We start from the raw sequence: 21,321 nt of genomic DNA, 5'->3' as shown, positions 1-21,321 counted from the left end.
GAGAGTTAGTTATCATGGCCCCTTCCCCCTAAATACTTCAGTGTGTATTTCCTAAAAATAAGCATATTCTCTCATTAATCATAGTACAGTTATCAACTTCAGTAAATTCAATGCTGATTTTGTCATTAGACCCATTAATATCCTTTAATCATATGTTACTCCCAGGGTAGGGATGGATATTGCATACATGTCTCTAAGTCTCCTTTAATCTGAAATGTTTCCACAGCTGTTACCTTTCATGATGTGGATATTTTTGAAGTATGCAGTCCTCCCCAGCTTTTTTTTTTTTTTTTTGTCTTTTTAGGGCTGCACCCATGGCAAATGGAGGTTCCCAGGCTAGGAGTCAAATCAGAGCTGTAGCCACAGGCCTATGCCAGAGCCATAGCAACACAGGATCTGTCGGGTCTGCAATCTACACCACAGCTCACTGCAATCCCAGGATCCTTAACCCACTGAATGAGGTCAGGGATTGAACCTACACCCTCATGGATGCTAGTCAGACTTGTTTCCACTGATCTGCGACGGGAACCCCCTCCCCAGGTTTTTAATAGAATATTCCTCATTTGGTTTTTGTCTGTGGTTTCCTCATAATTAGATTGAGGTTATGTTGTCTCAGCCAAAGAACTGCAGAGGTGATACTAGATCCTTCTCAGGGCATCTCATCTAGAGACACAGCCTCCATCTGCCTCTCACTAGTGATAATTTTGATCACCCAGTCAAGGTGCCTGATTTTTCTACTGAATAGTTACATATTTTTCTCTTGTAACTAATGAGCAATCTGGGTGATATTTAAAGGCCTTGTACAAATATGTTGCACCTCATCAAAATTTCCCCTTGAATCTAGTCTCCATGAGTGAATCTTGCCTGAAAAGGTGTTTCCTATGATGGTTCAAAATGATTTCAGCTGTCATTTTTGACCTTGGAGCTCTGTCCTGGTTGGGGTCAGCCTGGGCCCTGTCTTATGCCCGTGGCACCCCTAATATATCTCAGTAGGACCCCAGAGCTTTGCTGATCGCTCTTTGGAAGCCCCAGGGCCAGGTCAAGCTGCCAAGTCAAGTCAAACTGCTGGGAAGTTGTCAAGTCCCACCAAAACACCTCAGTAGATCTCAGCTCCCAGCTCCCAATGTGGGAAAGCACTGCTGTGCTCCCCCGAAGGCCAGCTCCCTCCCTTGTCTGTGAGGAGGAGGAACATTGGACACAACAGGAAGCACCTGACCCAGGGCTTATTGATGGTTCTATGACCTTCATGTGCCTCCTGAATTCCTCTGCCACTGGCCTGACGTGTGGCTGCCATGCCGAGGAGTGGCCTGTGGAAGCTGGGGGACCCCAGGTGAATCATTTCACTTTATCTGTGAGGAGGAACCAAGGTAAGGAAGAAAAGTCCTTTTATTGATTGACAGGGCCAAGGAACGAGGTCCCCTCCTGAGGGCCGCCCTGAAGGGAGTGGCTGCTGGGAAGGTGTCACTGGCCAGCCAGCTGCAAGACTGAGGAAGGATGTGGTAACTTTCTTTCCTTCTGGCCCTGGGGGCTGGAGGCCTGTGCAGCAGTGGCCTGAAGTCCTGTGGGGGTTTGCAAAGCACAGGGTGGCCGCTTTCAGGCTGAACCCAGGACAGAGAAGGAGGGGTGTGTAGGGGGAGGGGACATCTGGATTGCCCCTCCCTCTGCCTCCACCTGAGCCTGGGCCCTGGTAGCTCCCTGTGTTTTTTTGGAGCCACCATATTTTGTGCCCTCCTCTGAGTCCTGTCTTCCTGCCTTCCTACTGTCCCTTATTCTCATGTCCCTGACGTGAGACACGTCAGAGATATGAGACAGGGCTTCAGAAAAGACCTCACAAACTCACTTAAGCAGAGGTTGCTGTGATGTCATGAGGCGGCTCTGTGAGGAGATACAGAGGATAGACAGGTGGTGGTGGAAATTCCTCCCTGTTGTCATAATTTTATTAAGGAACACAATTCCTGGAGGAAGTAGCCAGGCATAAGCAGGAAATACAAGATGTTTGATTTGGAGGCAGACATATCTGGATTCAAATCCCAGCCATGAACAAGTGACTTTAGGCAAAATATGCCTCAGTTTTCCTGTCTGTCAAATGGGCTTATTCTCCCTTCATCATAGGATTGTTATGGAACCCTCAGTCCATGGCCTGCCTCATAGGAAATGGGGATAATAAACTCTAGCAGCCTGGCTTCACAGAGCACCTACTATGTGGCAGGCCTGTTCTGGTCTGTCATTACCACCACAGTGGTCTCATGAGGAAGATATATTTTTCTGTTTATTCCATTTACAGGTTAGGAAACTGAGGCTTAAACAACTTGCCTAGGAGAACACGCTTTAATATTGGGATTCCTGGCCTGGAGCTGTGATTATTTCCTGTTTCTTCTTTGGAGGGTCTGTGACTTCAGGTGGCTGTTCAGCCCACGGCACATCTAGCAACTTGGGGCCGGGGGCATCCCCACGTTTCCTGGCCCCTGAAGGACACCCCAAGTCTGGCCTGGTTCTCTACCAGCCAGCTGGGGCCCAAGGGAGAGACTGGGGAGTCCCTTCCCTTATAAGGACAACAGCTCAGCTGTGATGAAACTGCTCAGTCTCCCAGCTGGGTGGGTGGGGGAAGGGAAGTGACAGGCTCCAAGGCTATAGCTGAGCGCCTGAGCCTCCGCAGGAACTCGCCCACGGTCCTCCCCTCTCCCCTTCCTGTGTTGGCTCTGAGTGGGGCTTTCCAGAGGGTCCCACTGGCCGGAGTGGGGAGGAGGAGCCAGGGCCTGAGAGGTTGGAGCCGGGGGTGGCTTGTGGAGGGAAATGCACAAAGAGACCAAGAGAGGGGACAGGACCCTTGAAGGCCCTGTAGGAAGCATGCAGCCTGGACTCCAAGCTCTAGGCCTCACTAGCCCCAGTCCCTCAGACTGGTTGGGGCTATCCAAGGGCCAGTGAGGAGGCAGGACGAGGCTCCTGGGCAAGTCTCTTGGGACTTCTAAAAAGTTGTAGAGGGGACAGGGCCTGAGTGGGGGCTGGTCGGCTCGCAGCAGACCCTTCTCTCCTCCTTCCATAGCTGTGTCCCTACCGTCCTGCCCTCACTAACGAAGCCACCAGCCCACTGTTCATCTGAGAAACTAATCATAGCATCACAGGATATCAGGACTGATAAGGATCTTTGGGCCCATCTAGTCCCTCCTGCTGATTTTAGGAGGAAATAACAGCTCGAAGAGAGGACCTGAACTTGCCCATCTGTTGTGTTTAAAAAAATACACACACACACACACACACACACACACACACACACACACGTATATATAAATTTTGCGGTGCTTTTTCTTTGGTTTCCTATTTAAAGTTCCTTTTCAAGAAATCCCAACCCATTAGTTGAATAAAAGGACAAAGGCTTTTTCCACACCCAGGTCTGGTTAGCTCTGGGGATTGGTGCTTCCCTGGAGACCATCTGGGGTGGCAGTGGGGTGAGGCCAGATTCTAAGGGAGAACCAGGTGTGGCAGATGGAGCATCAGTCTTTGACACAGCTGTGCACTCTAAGCAGCTGCTCAGCCTCTGTGTCTCCGTCTCATCTCTACCAGCAGAGTGATTCTGAAGATAAAATGAGAAAATTTTGATAAAGCATCTAGCTCAGGGCCTTGCACAGAGTAAGGGCTCAGTGAATACATAACAGTATTGTTTTGAACGCCTACCCTGTGCCAATATTACAGCAGGTACTGTGGATTCCAAGCACGATAGAATGAGACAGATACTCCAACTCAGGGAATGAAGTGGGATCCAGCTTGGAGTTAGAAGGGCAAGTTCTGCAGCAGTATAGAGGCAAGATCAGCAGGTTGCTTTTGCTGAGGTAATCAAGGCCTGATGGAGAAGGTGACCTTTATGTGGGCCTTGAAGTAGGAGTAAGAGTTTACTTAGTAGGATTTGGGGAGAGAATTTGAGAGGGGGAACAATGTGTGCAAAAACAGAAACACAGTGTGTTACTGGGACTGGGGCAAATTCTGCAGGAGGACGTGCTGAGGGAGGGCTGGAGGGCTGAGAAATGAGGTGGCAGAAGTCAGGGGCTCATATTGTCCCCCCAGAAAGCTTTGACTTTGTCCTAGAGACCAAAGGGAGTCATGGGAGGGTTTTCAAGAGGGCAGGGACAGGCTGTGGGGTGGAGACTGGAGGCAGGGAGGCCAGTTAGGAGGTGGTTACCATGGGCCAGGTGTGGAACGCTGAGGGCCTGAACTGGAACACTGACATTGGAGGTGGAGTGAAGAAACAGATTTTTTGGAGGGAGCTGTGTTCTCAGCATGTGGAAGTTCTGGGGCCAGGGATCAAACCTGTGCCAAGTAGTAACAATACCAGATCCTTAACCTGCTGAGCTACCAGGGAACTCCCAAGGAATAGATTCTTTTTTGGAGGCAGAATGAGGGATTTGGAGTCTCATGGATGTGAGAGAGATGGAGTTGGGGGAGGGGAGTCAGAGATGCCTCACAGGGTGCTGGGTGTATGGCGCTGGCCTTTCCTGAGCTGGGGATCACTGGGGGAGAGGCGGGTTGGGGAGAGGATGGCAACTGTGTGGAGTAGTCCTGTGAACTGCCAGAACTGGGCTGGGGCAAATCTGAAGGTAGCAGACATATCAATGGTAGATAGTTCAAGCCACAAGTATGGCTGAGTTGCATCTTATATGTTATTTAGGATTAGATTTGACCATGACTGACAAGAGGCTGTGGTGTCATGAGAGTTCATCAGAGGCTAAAATTGGCTCTGGGAGAGATAGTCAAGATAGCAGTGACTCAAGTTCATTTCTCTAAGTCCAGTGGTAGAGTCCATATCTCCCACAGCAGCTCCATGGTCATCCACGATCTGGCCTCTTTCCCATTTATCACGTGTTCTCCCTTCTGAGCACTTGATACCCACTTTATGACCCATGAGTGACTCGGCTAGGGTCACCATGCTTGCATTCTAACCAGTGGGAATAGTGAAGAGGTCATGAGGACACACGCCTGGCGGTTGCACTTCTGCTACCTTTCCTTGGCCAGATCTTAGCCACGTGGGCACGTTTAGCTGCAAGAGTGGACTTGCTCCTTAGTCTTTGATCCTGGTGACTATGTGCCAGCTGAAAATCAAGTCTTATTACCAAAGAAGTGAAGAATGGATCTAGAGCAGTGGTTCTCAACTGGGGAACATGTGGCTCTCCAGAGGACATGCGGCAAAGTCTGGAGGTATTTTTGTTTGTTACAACTGAGAGGGGTGCTCCTGGAGTTCAGAGTCCAGGAATGCTTCTAAACATACTGCAATGCACAGGGTAGCCCCCACTACATCTGGCCCAAGATGTCAGTGGTGCTGACCTAGATGGACAATTTATAGTCCTGTTGCTGCAACCAGCAGAGTGTGCAGAGTCAGTGGACAAGTCACTCGTGGGCCTGCAAGACACCTGTCCCTGGCAGGCCACTAATCACAGGGATTCAGGAGCTCAGATCTAGGCTCAGGGGTTCTGTCAGATTTGTCCCAGCTTGGAGGGGCTTCTGCCCTCTTACAAACAGCAAGAGGCTTTGTTTGTTTCACTTGTGTCTCTTCATTTTATTCATTTTTTGATGTTGGGCTAAGTGCAAATTCCCAGGTTACACTCTCAGGGAAGGGGCTTGTTTAAGCTATGGGTGTCTCTGCCCAGCAGCAGCCACCCTCTGACCCTGGCTGCTGGTGAGGGAAAAAGCAGTGTGACCCCAACAGGATCCTTCCCCCAGCCTCCTGGCCACAAGTCATGGCTGAGTGGCCCAGGTGAGGCTCTTGTGGCTCAGAATCTGCAGAGATGCCAGGGTGACTTTACTGGCTTTGCCCACAGCTCTGGGCAAAAGGCCTTTCTGTGCTTTCTCCCTCCCAGGCAGCCTTCCAGCCAAGTCAGCGTTTCTGGGCCCCTCCCACCTTCATTTCCTTCCCTGCCTGTGGCCTTGAGTCTGAAGGGAAGCAGGCCTGCCCAGCTGTGGCCAGTGCCAGGCCATGCTGGGCTTGGGCCTGTGGATCCCCAGAGTCCCCAGGACGTGATGTGGCCAAGAGTATGCCTGTCTGCGGATGGGGGTATATGCACAGCTCTGCCTCTGGCTGGAGGGTTAGAGAGAGAAATAGCCTCCAGGCCATTCTGAACTGCCTGGAGTTCCTGCTGTGGGTGAGCAAAGGTCTCCCCAGGCCAAACAGCCCTCCACTTTTCTCTGGCTGTGAAAATGCCTCCCGGTCCTAGAATCACCTGTTGGGCCCGGGCCAGGGTCAGTCCCTGCAGTGGACTGGGAGGCAGGGTGTCTGTGAGCTCAGGAAGGATTAGTGCCTGCCTTGTAACATGTTTCTGGAGGCACAGAGTTTTTCAGCATTTCTAAATAACCAGTTTCTTCAAAAGGGTTAGGTGGTAGACTGGATTGGTGGCACAGACCTTCTGGCCCTGTGACCTCTGACAAGTTGCCTAACCTCTCAGTTTCTTCATCTGTCAAATGAAGAGAATAATGCCCGCCTGAGAGTTATGAGCATTAAATAAGGTCATACATGTGAACTGTTTGCACAGTGCTTGTCCTCCAACCCCCTTCCCCTTTAGGAATCAGCAGCTGTTCTTGTCGTCATTGTAGTAGCATACCGTCTTTCAGGAGAGCTTTTTCTGCCCTTTATCAGAAGGTCTTCCCACAGCCACCACCCAAGAAGTTCCCAGTGAGAGGGATCTCAGTAACCTGCATTTTACAGATGGCAAGACAGGGAAGGGACTTGTCCAAGGTCACAGAGGGAGCCTGCGGTGGGCATCAACAAGCCTGGATTCACATGCAACGTTCTTCTCCTGCCTTCTCCCAGGGCTCTCCTCCCCCACTCAGGAAACAGGCCCAGTCCTTTCATTTGCACCATTGTTGGGAAGAGCCCCAGACACCAAAAGACTCAGCGCTAATGGCTGGAATCAGGAAGCAGCGTGATGGGAAGTGTCCTGTCTGACAATCTCTGGCCAGCTGGGGTGGGGAGAGCAACCTCACAAGGCTGGGCTTCCTGAAGTACAGCTGTGGCACAGCTGCAGGAGTTGGCATAGCGTTTAGCATTCATTTTTAAAAAATCAAATATTGAGAATGGGAAGAGAGATGGGGTAGATGTAAGGAAACTAACTTTTTCAACAGAAAATGGAGTCTTTCTAGAGCTACTAAGTCAAGAAATAGATGCAGCAAGCATATTATTGGGAGTCAGGGAGAGAATTCACAAGAAACTGAAAATCACTCACTACCAAAGTGATAAGCTTTGCAGAGTGATTCTGAAGAATTTAACTTTTCATTTGATACTTTTGAGAATCATTTGAATTATTATTATTATTTGCCATATGCGCATGTTACATCTTTAATGAAATGGTTAATGCTGAATCAGATGTAGGCAGAGGCTGCTCGGGGAAAGCTGCAGCCTGGCTTCTTTCAAGTCTGTAGCCTCCTTGGATGTGACCTCCTTGGAAAGTCCTTGTCAGGTGTAGAGGAAATTCTGTGTCAGTCAGACCTTAGCTGGGCCCTCCTTTCCTGTCCCCCTCAAGAGCTGTTGAGACTGGCTCCAAGGGAAAAAAAAACATGTTAGTTTCAGGACTGTTCCACAAATGGAGCTACAAAATTCAATTATCCTCGTGGAAAAGCTAAAAACTCCATCTTATACCATACACAAAAAATCAATGCTAGGAGTTCCCTGGCAGCCTAAAGGGGTAAGGATCCGGTGTTGTCAGTGCTGTGGCTCAGGTTGCTACTGTGGGGTGGATTCAGTCCCTGACATAGAACTTCTGTGTGCCACAGGCATGGCCAAAAAACAAAAACAAAACAAAAACAAAAAATCCTCTCAATGGATCCAGAATGTAAAAGTTAAACATCAAAACCTTTAGAAAAAAATTTGGTGAATATCTTTTGGATATGCTACTTCATTCAAATAAGAACTGATGCTCCTCAAGAGAGACTCTGAACAAAATGAAAGAGAAGCCCATGAACTGAGAGAAGATTATTTTATATAACAAAGGATTAGTATTAAGAATATATAGGAAAATAATAAAAATTAAAAATTAAAATATATAGGAAAAAAGGGAATTCTTACAAATCAATTAGCAAGAAGATAAACAATATAATAGGAGTTCCTGTTGTGGCTCAGTGGTTAACGAATCTGACTAGGAACCATGAGGTTGCAGGTTCAATCCCTGGCCTTGCTCAGTGGGTTAAGGATCCGATGTTGCCGTGAGCTGTGGTGTAGGTAGCAGAAGCAGAGGCTGGCGGCTACAGCTCCAATTAGACCCCTAGCCTGGGAACCTCCATATGCTATAGGAGTGGCCCTAGAAAATACAAAAAGATCAAAACAAAACAAAACAATATAATAGAAAATGAACAAAAGCTATGAATAGACTTTTCACTGAAGGGAAAATATAACTAATAAACATGAAGATGCACTCAACCTCATTAGCATTCAGGGAAATGCAAATACACACCATGATGAATACCATGTTACATTCATTCAGCTGGCCAAAGTCTGACTGTACAAACGTAGAAGAGAAGGAATTCCCGTCATGGCACAGTTGTTAACGAATCTGACTAGGAACCATGTGGTTTCCGGTTCAATCCCTGGCTTTGCTCAGCGGGTTAAGGATCCTCCGTTGAGGTGAGCTGTGGTGTAGGTTGCAGATGCGGCTCAGATCCCGCGTTGCTCTGGCTCTGGTGTAGGCCGGTGGCTACTGCTCTGATTAGACCCCTAGCCTGGGAATCTCCATATGCTGCCGAAGCGGCCCTAGAAAAGACAAAAAGACAAAAAAAAAAAAAAAAAGCAAAGTAGAAGAGAATATGGACAATGAAATCTCTTGGACAATGAACTCTCTTAAACGCAGCTACTGGGAGTATACATAGGCAGAACCACTTTAGAAAATAATTTGACTTTTTCTTGTTGAGCTGAATAAACATCTACCTAGCAGCAAGTTGAATTATTATTCCCAAAGGAGGAAATCAGTGGTTAAGTGACTTGCCCAAGCTTATGGCTAGTAAGCAGCAGAGCTGGGATCTGAAGCAGACTAGCCCGAAAGAAGGAGAGAGGGCATTGATGAAACATTTCCAGATGTTGGGGCAACTGCCGACTGGGGCTGAAGTTTTCTGTGACCATGGAGGGGAAAGCTAAGTGAAATATCTGGAAACAATACACATGTAGACGTGTGATCCAGGCCTCACAAGGGGAAGGGGCCTTCCTGGGCTTTGGGCCCTGCTGCAACTTGAGTTCTGGAATAATAATTATAGGTTCATTGTGAACATATACCAGGTGGCCTGCACCATGAGCATAAGATGAGAAGGCACCTCCATCTCCTGAGGGAATCAGCGAAATGAGGAGATGGACACATGGAAGGCACAAATGCTGTGCTGGGTGGCGGCGTGAGGGCTGGCACCCCAGGACGTGGGGTGGGTGGGCACTTCACCCTGCACCCAACTGTAGGCATTTCTGTGTCTTGCCAAGTGCACACAGGAATCCCCAGAAGACTCTACTGAGTTGGAGGTTATCACAGGCCTTATACAGACAGGCCATGTGGGCCCAGAGATAACTAATGACCTGCTCACGGGCACACAGTTTGGGTGCAATAGAGCAGGGTCTGGAACCTGGGCCTTCTGCTGCTAAACTTGCATGATCCCCAACCAGTCACCCTCCAGGACCCCAAGCTAACAAATGGTTTGAACATGCCCTCCTGTGAGCCTCAGGCTCGGCTGCTGCAGTGGAGCACCTCTCTGGCTTTCCTCCTCAGAGTCCGATTCGCCATCCTTCCTGCTCCTCTTGGCTCAACAAACTGGGTGAATCATATCTAAAGCAGAAGTAAATGTGCATCGCCCCCAGCACCTACTTGGTCAATTTCCCGTGCTGGATTTAAGGGGGTCATTTATGGAGACTTTTGAACTCCCACTCAGATCCAAAACCAGACTCTGCCTACAAGGGCCTGTCTGACTTGGGATATGATTTAGGGGAGGGGGTGGGAACATGCAGCAGGGCCCTCTAGTTACATGGATCTATCTGCACCCCTCCTGAAATATCACCACTGCCATTTCTCTAGAAGAACCCTGGTAATTGAAATGCATCAGACAACTTGTCAGCCATGATGAGTCCCATATTATAGCTATGAAAATGCTTTACAGATTATGAAATAATTTCACATCTAAAAATGTTTTTCAGGGTTCCTGTCGTGGTGCAGCGGAAACAAATCTGACCAGGAACCATGAGGTTGTGGGTTTGATCCCTGGCCTAGCTCTGTGGATTAAGGATCCAGCATTGCTGTGAGCTGTGGTGTAGGTCACAGACATGGCTCAGATCCTGTGCTGTTGTGGCTGTGGTGTAGGCCAGCAGCTGTGGCTCTGATTAGAGGCAACCTCCATATGCTGTGAGTGTGGCCCTAAAAAAAAAAAAAAGCAAACAAACAGAAAAGTAAAAATGCTTTTCATCCTCATAACAGCTGTGAAAAATAGGGAAGCAAGTTTAAACACATCATGTAATGGATGAGGATATTGAACAAGGCTTGGAGAGGGACAGGACATCATAACGAGCCAATACTTGAATGCAGGTCCTTTTTTTTTTTTTTTTTTTTTTTAAGGGCCACACTTGTGACAAATGAAAGTTCCCAGGCTATGTGTCAAATCAGAGCTGGAGCTGCAGCTGCTGGTCTATGCCACAGCCACAGCAATATGGGATCCGAGCCACATCTGTGACCTATACCACAGCTCGTTAGAAAGGGCCAATCCTTAACCCGCTGAGTGAGGCCAGGGATCAAACCCACATCCTCATGGTTACTAGTCAGGTTTGTAACCCGCTGAGCCACAACAGGAACTCCCGAATGCAGGTCTTTAACTCCAAATTCCATGTACCTCAGGTAACTGCAAGTCGCCTTTGAGCCAAGGCTAGTGGGACACTGAACAGGTGGGTGTTGATAGGAAAGTGGAAGGGCTGAGGGGAGAAGGTTCTGGAGTAGGGGGCATTGGATGGCAGACCTTGGCTAGAGGGAATGGCGTGCTCCCCAGGGCACTCACAACTTGGATAGAGGGAAGGGTGGCCTGGCCGTGGGGATGCGCCACAAAGGAGGAGTCGCATGAGCTCTGGGGAGGGAGCTGGAGCTGCCAGTGAGCCTGAGGGCCTGGAGTGAGCCTCTGCTCTCTGGGTTCTGACGGCCTTGCAGCTTGGCTGCCACTCTCTTCAGCCTGATTCCCAGCCAAGTGTCTTGTGAGCCTGTCAGCACTGACCTAGTCACAGTGGCTTGTGACTATGTTCCTCATGTGACCACAATGAGTTAAGAGGGGAAACAGGCACCTAAGGGCTTCCTGGGGATTCCCAGGATGCAGACAGTTCGGGCCCCAGGTAAGGGAGGCCTCAGGGTGCCTCAGAGGCTGGGGCTCCCCAGAGTTGGTTGTGAAGCTGTGTCCCTCCCGGAGTCAAGGGCCAGTCAAAATATTCCCAGACCCAACTTTATTCTTGTCTTGCCAACTGGCATCAGTGTGAGGAGGGGCACAAAGGCCCCTCTGGTGGAATAAGCCTGGCTCAGTGCCAAGTGGCCTGTGGGCATCTGGGGCACATAGCGCCTTCGTATGGCCCTGGGAGCTCTGCTTTGTGGGTAACCTCATTTTCCTAAGAAGAATGAGCAGAGTAACCTTAGCAGGAGCTCCAGGCCCCAGACACAGAAATTCTCACTTTCCGAGAACTGCCTACCTGTCAGGCACTTTATTTTTAGATTTTATCAGATTTTGAAAACTACCTTTGATACAATTACATGTATGTGCTATTAAAGAGAGAACTAGACCAGGAGTTGGAGTTCCCACCATGGCTCAGTGGGTTAAGGATCAGACTGCAGCATCTCAGGTCGCTGCACTTCAGATTCAATCTCTGGACCAGGAGTACTTAATCCGGGGTCTGAGGGGTTCCTAGAGATTGAAGGATTGCTTTCAGGAGTCTGAAAATTTGGCAAAAAAATACATCTTTACTTTCTACTGACTTCTACCTGAAATTTTTTTTTTCCTTCAATGATGTGGCAACAAACCACGGCAGTACTAGCGGGACCTGTAGTGGTGTCACTGATAGAATTACATATATTTTCAAATCACATTACAGTTTTTTTGCAGATTTTTCAAAATAGGGATAACTGTCCAACACTACAGTAGTTATTAGGCCTGTTGCTAGACCTTGCTATTTCACACTTTACATAAGAAGCACCGTCTATTACTACATCAAAAAAAAAAAAATCCCCTTATTAAAAATGTTTGAGGAGTTCCCGCTGTGGCAAAGCCGAAACGAATCTGACTAGGATGCATGAGGATGCAGGTTCAATATCTGGCCTCGCTCAGTGGGTTAAGGATCCAGTGTTGCCGTGAGCTGTGGTGTAGGTTGCAGACATGGCTCGGATCCTGAGCTGCTGTGGCTCTGGCGTAGGCCGGTGGCTACAGCACCAATTGGGCCCCTAACCTGGGAACCTCCATATGCCGTGGGTGTGGCCCTAAAAGAAAAAGCAAAAAGAAAAAAGTTTGATAACTACATTTTGCTATATAGTTTGTTTCCTTTGTAGGCCAACTGTATTACTTTATGCATTTAAGAACCAGATGACACGGGGGTAGGGGGACGGGTGCTATGGCACAGACTCACACAAGGTTGCATATGAGCCCCTGGTCTAAGCCTGCCCAGCAGTATTTTGGAAGGATCCTGATTTTTTTATTTTTTATTTTTTTGTCTTTTTAGGGCTGCACTCACAGCATATGGAGGTTCCCAGGCTAGGAGTCAAATCAGGGCTGTAGCCACCAGCCTACGCCAGAGACAGAGCAACGCTAGATCCTAGCTGCGTCTGCGAACTACACCACAGCTCACGGCAATGCTGGATCCTTAACCCACTGAGCAAGGCAAGGGATTGAACTTGCAGTCCTCATGGATACTAGTCAGATTTGTTTCTGCTGAGCCACAATGGGAACTCCTGGATCCTGATTTTTCTTTTTAAAGACTATTTTCTAGTTATATCAGAAAGTTGAATGCTGATCTGATTATTTTTACTTAATTGAGTGAAATTCAACTCCTCCCTATCACTGGATGGTGAGCAATCCACAGCCCTCCAGGTGAACACTTCTGACAGCCTATTCACAGAGACATATCTCCCCAAACAGGCATTGGCATTGTTTAATGTAACTGAAAAACCACCTTGAGTCGTCTGCATGTTTTTCTTCATATATATGTGTACTCACCATAATTAGGTAGTGTCTTAAGATGAATGATTAAGAATGGAGGTCTTGTGGCTGGTCTTGTGGTGACACACTGTTGGGGAGACACAGAACGCAGGACACAGACACAGGACAGCTGTCTTGCTTACACATTCCACTTACATTCCTGCATGCAGCCCTGGAAGCCCACCAAGGATGGCCAAAATTAAGATGGGTGGTGAGCGTCCAGATTGTTTCTGTTTTCTCCTTATAGCCCACTTCTCTCCCTCATCACTCTCTCTCTCTCTCGGATCCTGGCTCCTCACAAAATGTGCTCTGGGAGAAAGGTCTTGAGAGAGAGGACCTGGGGAGTGGATGGAGTAGCCCACACAACAGAAGGGCTGGTTGCAGGGCTGGCCAGGGCATTGTGGGCACTGTCAACACCCTTCCCTGAATCTTGTGTTCCTCAGTTGTAAAAGGGTCATAATGAGATCTGCTCTTTTTTTTTTTCCTTTAAATTCTTTTTATTAAAGTATAGTTGATTTGCAATGTTGTGCCAATTTCTGCTGTATAGCAAAGTGACTCAGTCATACATATATATATCTATATAAATATACAGATATATACATATTCTTTAAAAAATATTATTTTCCATCATGGTCTGTCCCAGGAGACTGGACATCATTCCCCATGCTATATACAGTAGGACCTCATTGCTTATCCATCCTAAATGTAATAGTTTGCCTCTACTAACCCCAAACTCCTGGTCCATCTCACTCCCTCTCCTTCCCCCTTGGCTACCACAAGTCTGTTCTTTATGTCTGTGAGTCTGTTTCTGTTTGGTAGATAGGTTCATTGGTGCCATGTTTTAGATTCCACATACGTAATAGCATATGGTATTTGTCTTTCTCTTTCTGACTTACTTCACTTAGTATGATAATCTCTAGTTGTATTCTTGTTGCTGTAAATGGCATTATTTCATTTTTTCTAGCTAAGTAGTATTCCATTGTATATATGCACCACATCTTCTTAATCCATTCATCTCTGGTTGGCATTTAGGTTGTTTCCATGTCTTGGCTATTGTGAATAGTGCTGCAGTGAACATACGGGTGCATGTGTCTTTTTGAATTATAGTTTTGTCTGGATATAAAGCCCAGGATCAGGATTGCTAGGTCACATGGTAATTCTATTTTTAGTTTCCTGAGAAACCTCCATTCCATTTTCCATAGTGGTTGTACCAACTTACATTTCCACCAACAGTTAGCAGTATTCCCTTTTCTCTACTCCCTCTCCAGCATTTGTTTTTTATTTTTTAATCTTTTTGTCTTTTCTAGGATCGCACCCGCAGCATATGGAGGTTCCCAGGCTAGGGGTCCAATCGGAGCTGTACCTGCTGGCCTACGCCACAGCCACAGCAACACAGGATCTGAGCCACGTCTGCGACCTACATCATAGCTCTCGGCAATGCTGGATCCTTAACCCACTGAGTGAGGCCAGGGACTGAACCTGCATCCTCATGGATACTAGTTGGGTTCATTAACCACAGAGCCAAGACAGGAACTCCCTCCAGCATTTACTTTTAGACTTATTACTGATGGCCATTCCGATGGGCGTGAAGTGGTACCTCATTGTACCACTTTGATTTGCTTTTCTCTAATAAATTAGCATATTTTCATGTGCCTATTGGCCATCTGTATGTCTTCTTTGGAGAAATGTCTATTTAGGTCTTCTGCCTGTTTTTCTATTGGATTCTTTGGGGTTTTTTTTTTGTTGAGTTGTTTGTACATTTTGGAGATTAAGCCTTTATTGGTTGCATTATTTGCAAGCATTTTTCTCCCATTCTGTAAGTTGTATTTTCAGGTTTTGTTTTTTTTTTTTAATGGTTTCTTTTGCTGTGCAGAAGCTTGTATGTTTGATTAGGTCCCATTTATTTATTTTTGTTTTTATTTCTGTTGCTTTGGGAGACTGCTCTAAGAAAACATTTGTGTAGTTTATGTCAGAGAATGTTTTGTCTGTGTTCTCTTCTAGGAGTTTTAAGGTGTCACATCTTATGTTTAAGTCTTTAAGCTGTTTCGAGTTTATTTCTGTACATGGTTTGAGGGTACAATATCTGCTGTTTTTAGCATGGACTAAATAAAATGCTAAATGAGAAAACATTTATGGTACAAGGTCACAATGATCATCTGCTCACTCACGCTAAGATATAGGTGGCTGAAAACGCCTCAAGGATGACTATTCTCAGTGGTCTTGGTATTGAAGTCGGGGATGGAGTTAGGTTGAAAGACTGACCTTCTCCTTCAGTAGTGAGCTCTCCCTACCTGGGGAAATAGCACAGGTTCAGAGTCAGATCGAATCCTGGCTCTTCCCTCACTTAGGTCTGACCTTGGGCAAGACAGTTTCACTTCTCTGAGACTCAGTTTATCCCCCGTTAAGTGGAGATATTATCAGGATCAACTTTCGGTGTTGTGAAGATTCAATAAAATCCTATGTGATGAGCACTTGGCCCAGAGCTTTGGGGGGAAACTCCCCCTGAAAAATGTTTATTGATGAGTATGATCCTGATTGTTCAGGATTCAAATCCTAGTGAGTAAATGGGCTGTGAGTCATTAAGGCAGGCTGGGCCAACCCAAGGGCTGGTGTAGTGGGGAGGCTGAAGGAAGATGGGGCCCATCCCCACCCCCACCATAAGAAGAATGCTAACCAGATGTTCCTCGTGTTGGCCTTTGGAGCACACTGAACTTCCCTGATGGCCAATCCCTGTGGGATTGACTCCAGACTGCAGAGTCTGCTGGCCAGGCCCTTGTGCGGCTCTGCATCCTCCCGCAGTCCCCTGGGTCCAGCAAGTTGCCAGGCCTGATGCTCAGCTGCTTGGAATTGGCTTCTAGGCCGGGCCTGGAGAACCATGGGAGAGGGTGCAGGAGTGGAGTTGCCTCTGTGAGGAGGCCCAGAGTCTCCCTCCTTCCTGGATGGCTCCTCGGATAATGAGCAAGGCTGAAACGGGTAGAGAAAGAGAAGAGTGGGAACCAGGACCCAAAATGCGGAGCTAAAACCAAGAAAGGAAGAGGCATCCTTAGACTGACTCTGGGTGCCCCAGTGATGCAGCTCAGGCTTGTGAGCGTCCTCAGGCTGTCCTTCCTCCTGCCTGCTTCCCTCCCCAGAGGCCAGCAACTCAGCGTGAGCTCCTCCATCTCACATCCCCTGGCTGGCATGACCTCAGATGCACTGCCTCCTCCACATACACGACCGGGAGCCTGAGCTGCACGGCCAGGACTGGACGGGTGACAGCATGGGGTGGGAGCACGTACCCATGAGTCACCCTGGTGTTTGCCAGCAGAGGCCCACACTCATTGCCTCTGACCAAGAGGTGTCAAGGACTGTTTCTAAAGCTTCAGCCATTCGTGCATTACTTTTCAGAGTTTTGCTACCTAAACGATTATCCATTTAATATTTTTCAACTCCTTTCAGAGCTGAGCCTAGTCCCAAGCAATAATATTTGTGAATTAACAAGTTCGATTTATGTTTTCCTGATCTATATTTGGATCAATATATTGTTTAAGGAAAATCCCCAAGGAGTTCTCTTGTGGCACAGCAGGTTAAGGATCCGGTGTTGTCACCGCAGCAGCTCAGCTTGCTGCTGTGGCACAGATTCAGTCTCTGGGCAGGGGACGTTCCACATGCCGTGGGCACAGTCAAAAGAAATCCCCCAAACAATTTACTCAGTATCATCTAAACTCACTGTGGATTATGTTTAAAAATTCATTTTGAGTTCCCTTTGTGGCGCAGTGGAAATGAATCTGACTAGGAACAATGAGGCTTTGGGTTCCATCCCTGGCCTCACTCAGTGTTAAGGATCAGGAGTTGTCGTGAGCTGTGGTGTAGGTCACAGAGGCGGCTCGGATCTGGCATTGCTGTGGCTGTGGTGTAGGCTGGCAGCTGTAGCTCCAGTCTGACCTCTAGCCTGGGAAACTCCATATGCTGCGAGTGCAGCCCTAAAAAACAAAAAAAAGAAAAAAAAATTCATCTTGTGGTCTGTTTTGGGAAACTAGTGGAAAGAAAAAGATTTGGTGGTCATACCCTAGGTCTCAGCTGCGTGAGCTGGAGAAAGCCACTTAACCTCTCTGGGCTTCAGTTTCCTCACCTATAAAATGGAGATCCTCCCTTCTACAGCTGTCCTGAGCATGGAACTAAGTGACGGTAAGTTTCCTCCTCCACTTAGAATCCCACCCCCTCCCCCAATTCTTTGCAGGATAACTCCGGCAGAAAGCCTGGTCTCTCCAGCCCTCTCTGTAAGCATGAGGAGCCACACATTCCATCTCTACCTGTGTCCAGAAAGAGGTGAGTGTTTCCTTGGCACCTGTCCTGGAGAATCTCAGGGGAAGTGCTTCCTGACACCTATCCCAAGGGCACATGCTGCAATGTCAGCTCTGGCTTTTGTGTTTCACCTCAGTGGAAGTGAGACCTAGGGACCCTGCTCCATGGAGGGGCTGATGACATGAAAAGGCTTGTGAGAAGCTGGGTGCATCCTGGCACTGTCATAGACTCACTGTGTGCCTTGAGCAAGACACTGGCCCTCTCTGCACATGCCCCCTCTGTAAAATGCGGGAGCAGGGCTTGGCCTGCCTCTCCTCCATGTACCCTCCCCCACCCACAGCGGATGTGGCGTGTGGAAGGGGCAGGGACTCCTGCCCTTTCCTACTGAGGAACTGATCTGTTTCTCTTCTGGTTGAGGATGTGGGAACTGAGCAGAGTGGTGATAGGAGTGGAGAGGAAGTTGCTGATGAGGGTGGGCGACTGTGCCTCAAAGCTATTTCCCCTCCCCCACCAAAATCCTCCTTGTCCCCTTCCCCATCAACCACAGGGAAGAGTCTAGGTGTTTCCAAGGATGGTCTGGGAAGACTTAGGTCATTGTGAGGTCAGGGGCATCCCTGGTGGGATATCAGACTGTGCGTGGTGTCTCCCTCTGAAGAGAGTCCTCCATTTTTTATTTTTACTTTATTACTCAATGTGAAGAGTGTCCTCTAAATACTAGTCTGTCTCCCAAAAATGAGGGTGGGAGTATTCAGAGATCACCTAGTTTAAATTCTTCATCTTGCTTCTACAGAAAGAGAAACTGGAGTTCCTGTCATGGCTCAGTGGTTAACTAACCTGACTAGTATCCATGAGGATGCGGGTTCGATCCCTGACTTTCCTTAGTGGGTCAAAGATCCAGCATTGCCATGAGCTGTGGTGTAGGTCACAGACACGGCTCGGATCCAGTGTTGCTGTGGCTGTGGTGTAGGTTGGCAGCTGCAGCTCCAATTCAACTCCTGACCTGGGAACCTCCGTATGCCGAGGGTGCAGCCCTAAAAAGATAAAAAAAAAAAAAAGGAAACTGAGGCCCAGAGAGGTGTTGTTTAGGGTCATGCAATAACTTGGCAGCAGAGTCCTGCCCTCTGCTCTCATCCTTCCTGCCCTGCCTTCACACCTCTCCTCCCCAAGACTCAATGACCCTCTCAGGGAGTTTTAGGGCTTCTATAAAAAATGCTCCATTTGATTTTTAACAGGAAGCGTGGGCTTTTTCGCTCTGAGTTGAGAACCACAGGTGCTATACACACACACACACACACACACACACAGAAGCACATATGCCCCCACATACATACTCTCATACCCCCCAGGTTTGTATATAGCTGCGTGCACACACACAAAACCACTTGCTGGTACTTGCTGGCATTTAGGCAGACAGATGAGACACACCTGTGCACTTCTCTCGAGGTGCCAGGAAATGCCCAATCAGGGGCTCCTATTTGGTCCTCTGTGACCTGCCTTACATTTCTGTAATGGAAGGTGGAGTTGGGGGGGGTGGAGTTGAGACAAGGGGATCAGACCAGGCTTTACTGGGTAGCAAAGGCCTCTGGGCCTCAGGCTGGGTCCATAGCTGATGCCCATTAGTCCTGGGCCTGGAGGGGCTGCTCATAATCCACAGGGTCGACTTAGAGGGAAACCACCAAATGTGCCAGTGAGGCTAAAGAACCTAAGAGAGGTTAACCTACTTGTCCACACTAGCCCAACATGTAAATGGTAAAGCCTAGATTAGAACCCAGGTCTGTTTGACCAAGAGCCCAGGTTCCCGGTCTCACAGGCATGCCTTTCTTCATGTCAAAGCCTCTAATCCAGGCAGAAAATGTCACAGAACTTCTCACGGACAAAATAAAGGAAACAATATTACTGGAGTCTAGGTGGTGTTGAGGGGAACCTGGTTGATGATGCTTAAGAATGAATGAGATTTTTATTATTAGCAGCCTGGAGGGGTCAGGGAAGGGCATTTGTAGTGAGGGAACAGCTTGTGGTATAAGAAGGTGCAAAGGGGAGTTCCTATTGGGGCTGATCTGGTTAAGAACCCAACATCACAGTCTCTTTGAAGATGCAGGTTCCATCCTTGGTCTCGATCAGTGGGTTAAGGATCTGGTGTTGCTGCAAGTTGAGGCATAGGTCACAGAGGTTGCTGTGGCTGTGGTGTAGGCTGGCAGCTGCAGCTCTGATTCAACCCCTAGGCCGGGAACTTCCATATGCTGCAGGTGCAGCTGTAAGGGGGAAAAAAGAAGCTGCAAGGGGCAGGGCAGGATATGGTGGCAATGGAGCAGGGGGCAAGTCACCAGAGAGATGCATGGTCAGAACTCTGGGTTGGGGCTGGAGAATTGACATGGCACTGGAAGACTCCTGAGTGCCAGACAAAGGCATCTGGGTGCCAGATGTCCTGGCAGGTGCTTCAGGAGGGTTATGCCTCCATCAGTCCTGTGTTCCAGAGGCTCGCTTTGACTCTAGGATGAAGGATGGTAGTGAGTGGCTACAAGGAGGAGAAGCTGAGAAAGGAAGTGTCTGGCAGAGGTCGTGGGCATTGAACCAGACCTGAGATAGTGGGATGGAGAGTAGGGTGGGTGGGAGAAGAGAGCCTGAGAACAGAAAGGGAAAGGGAGGATCATGCTGTCACCAGGCAGAGGTTCTGAGACTACCAGGTTACACTGGCCTGGAAAGCTTCAGGCCATCTCCACCCAGACTCCCTATTGTTTCCAGTTTTTGCCCACCTCATCGACCCTCTCCAGGGTGAGGGAAGCAGGAGGGACACAATCACCACCCCCTGAAGGAAGGGCAGGATTTTTTCCTTTCTCTACAAGCTAAGGAGAGCTGAAGGGACAACCACAGGGCAGAGACACTGGCTCCACCCACGGTGGATGAGGGACCTGCCCCTACAAATGGCTGCTGGTGCCTCTGGAAAGTCAGGTGGGGTTCCTGTTTTTACTGCCCTCACTTCCAGTGATGCATCTGTACAGTTACTGCTTCAACACCAGGTCTGGTGTGGTCCTGCTGACTGGCCAAGTCTGGTCACATGCCCTGCCTTAGCTGTAAGGGAGGCTGGGAAAGGGAATACCTGGTATACTTAGCCTCAGGAATGGCAACTGGGCTCTTCCTCATGAGTGAAAAATACTGCACACATAGAAAGGGTTTCAGCTGCTGGGTGGCCAACATGAATGGCAGACATCTAATATGCTACCTTATGGGGGTATTGGTGAGAATTAAATGATTTATTCCACTATAAGTGTTTAGCAAAGCATCTAGTACAAAGAATAGGTTCAGGAGTTCCTGTGTGATGCAATGGGTTAAGGATCCCACAGTTGTCATTGCAGTGGCTGAGGTCCCTACTGTGGCACGGGTTCGATCCCTGGCCCAGGAACTGCCATGGGTGGCGCACCCACCCCCCAAAAAGAGAACATGTTCAGTAAATGTTAGCTATCACTCCATTAAACTATAAGCTCCAGGGGGGCAGGAATTGGGCCTCTTTCTTGCTCTCCACCACATCTCTAATGCCTAGCATGGTGCCTAGCATGTAGCAAGAGCTTGAGAAATGTTTGCTAAATGAATGTCTTGCTCCTCAAAGCTGTGCTCTGACCAGCCTTTCACTCCTCCTCTTTTCCTCTTTGCCCTGGCTGTGGCCATGGCATTATCCAAGCAGGAGGCACGTGCCAGGGCAGAAAGAACCCTGTGGCAGGAGTCAGGTGCCCACAACTCAGCTCTACCATCAGCTCACTGTGTGAGATGGGCAAGTCACCTCCCCTCCCTCCGTCTGGGTTTCCACACCTGCAAAATGGGTACAACTGCAGCTGCTCTGCCCCACATCTCTGGGGTGAGGGACAAATAAGAAAATGTGAGAAG

Source organism: Sus scrofa, chromosome 1, assembly GCF_054392235.1.
Source record: "Sus scrofa isolate SSC_HxYL_T2T_F1_AM1 chromosome 1, Sscrofa_HxYL_maternal_Yorkshire_Landrace_v2.0, whole genome shotgun sequence".
Classification (NCBI taxonomy): Eukaryota; Metazoa; Chordata; class Mammalia; order Artiodactyla; family Suidae; genus Sus; species Sus scrofa.
This window is presented reverse-complemented; position numbering follows the sequence as displayed.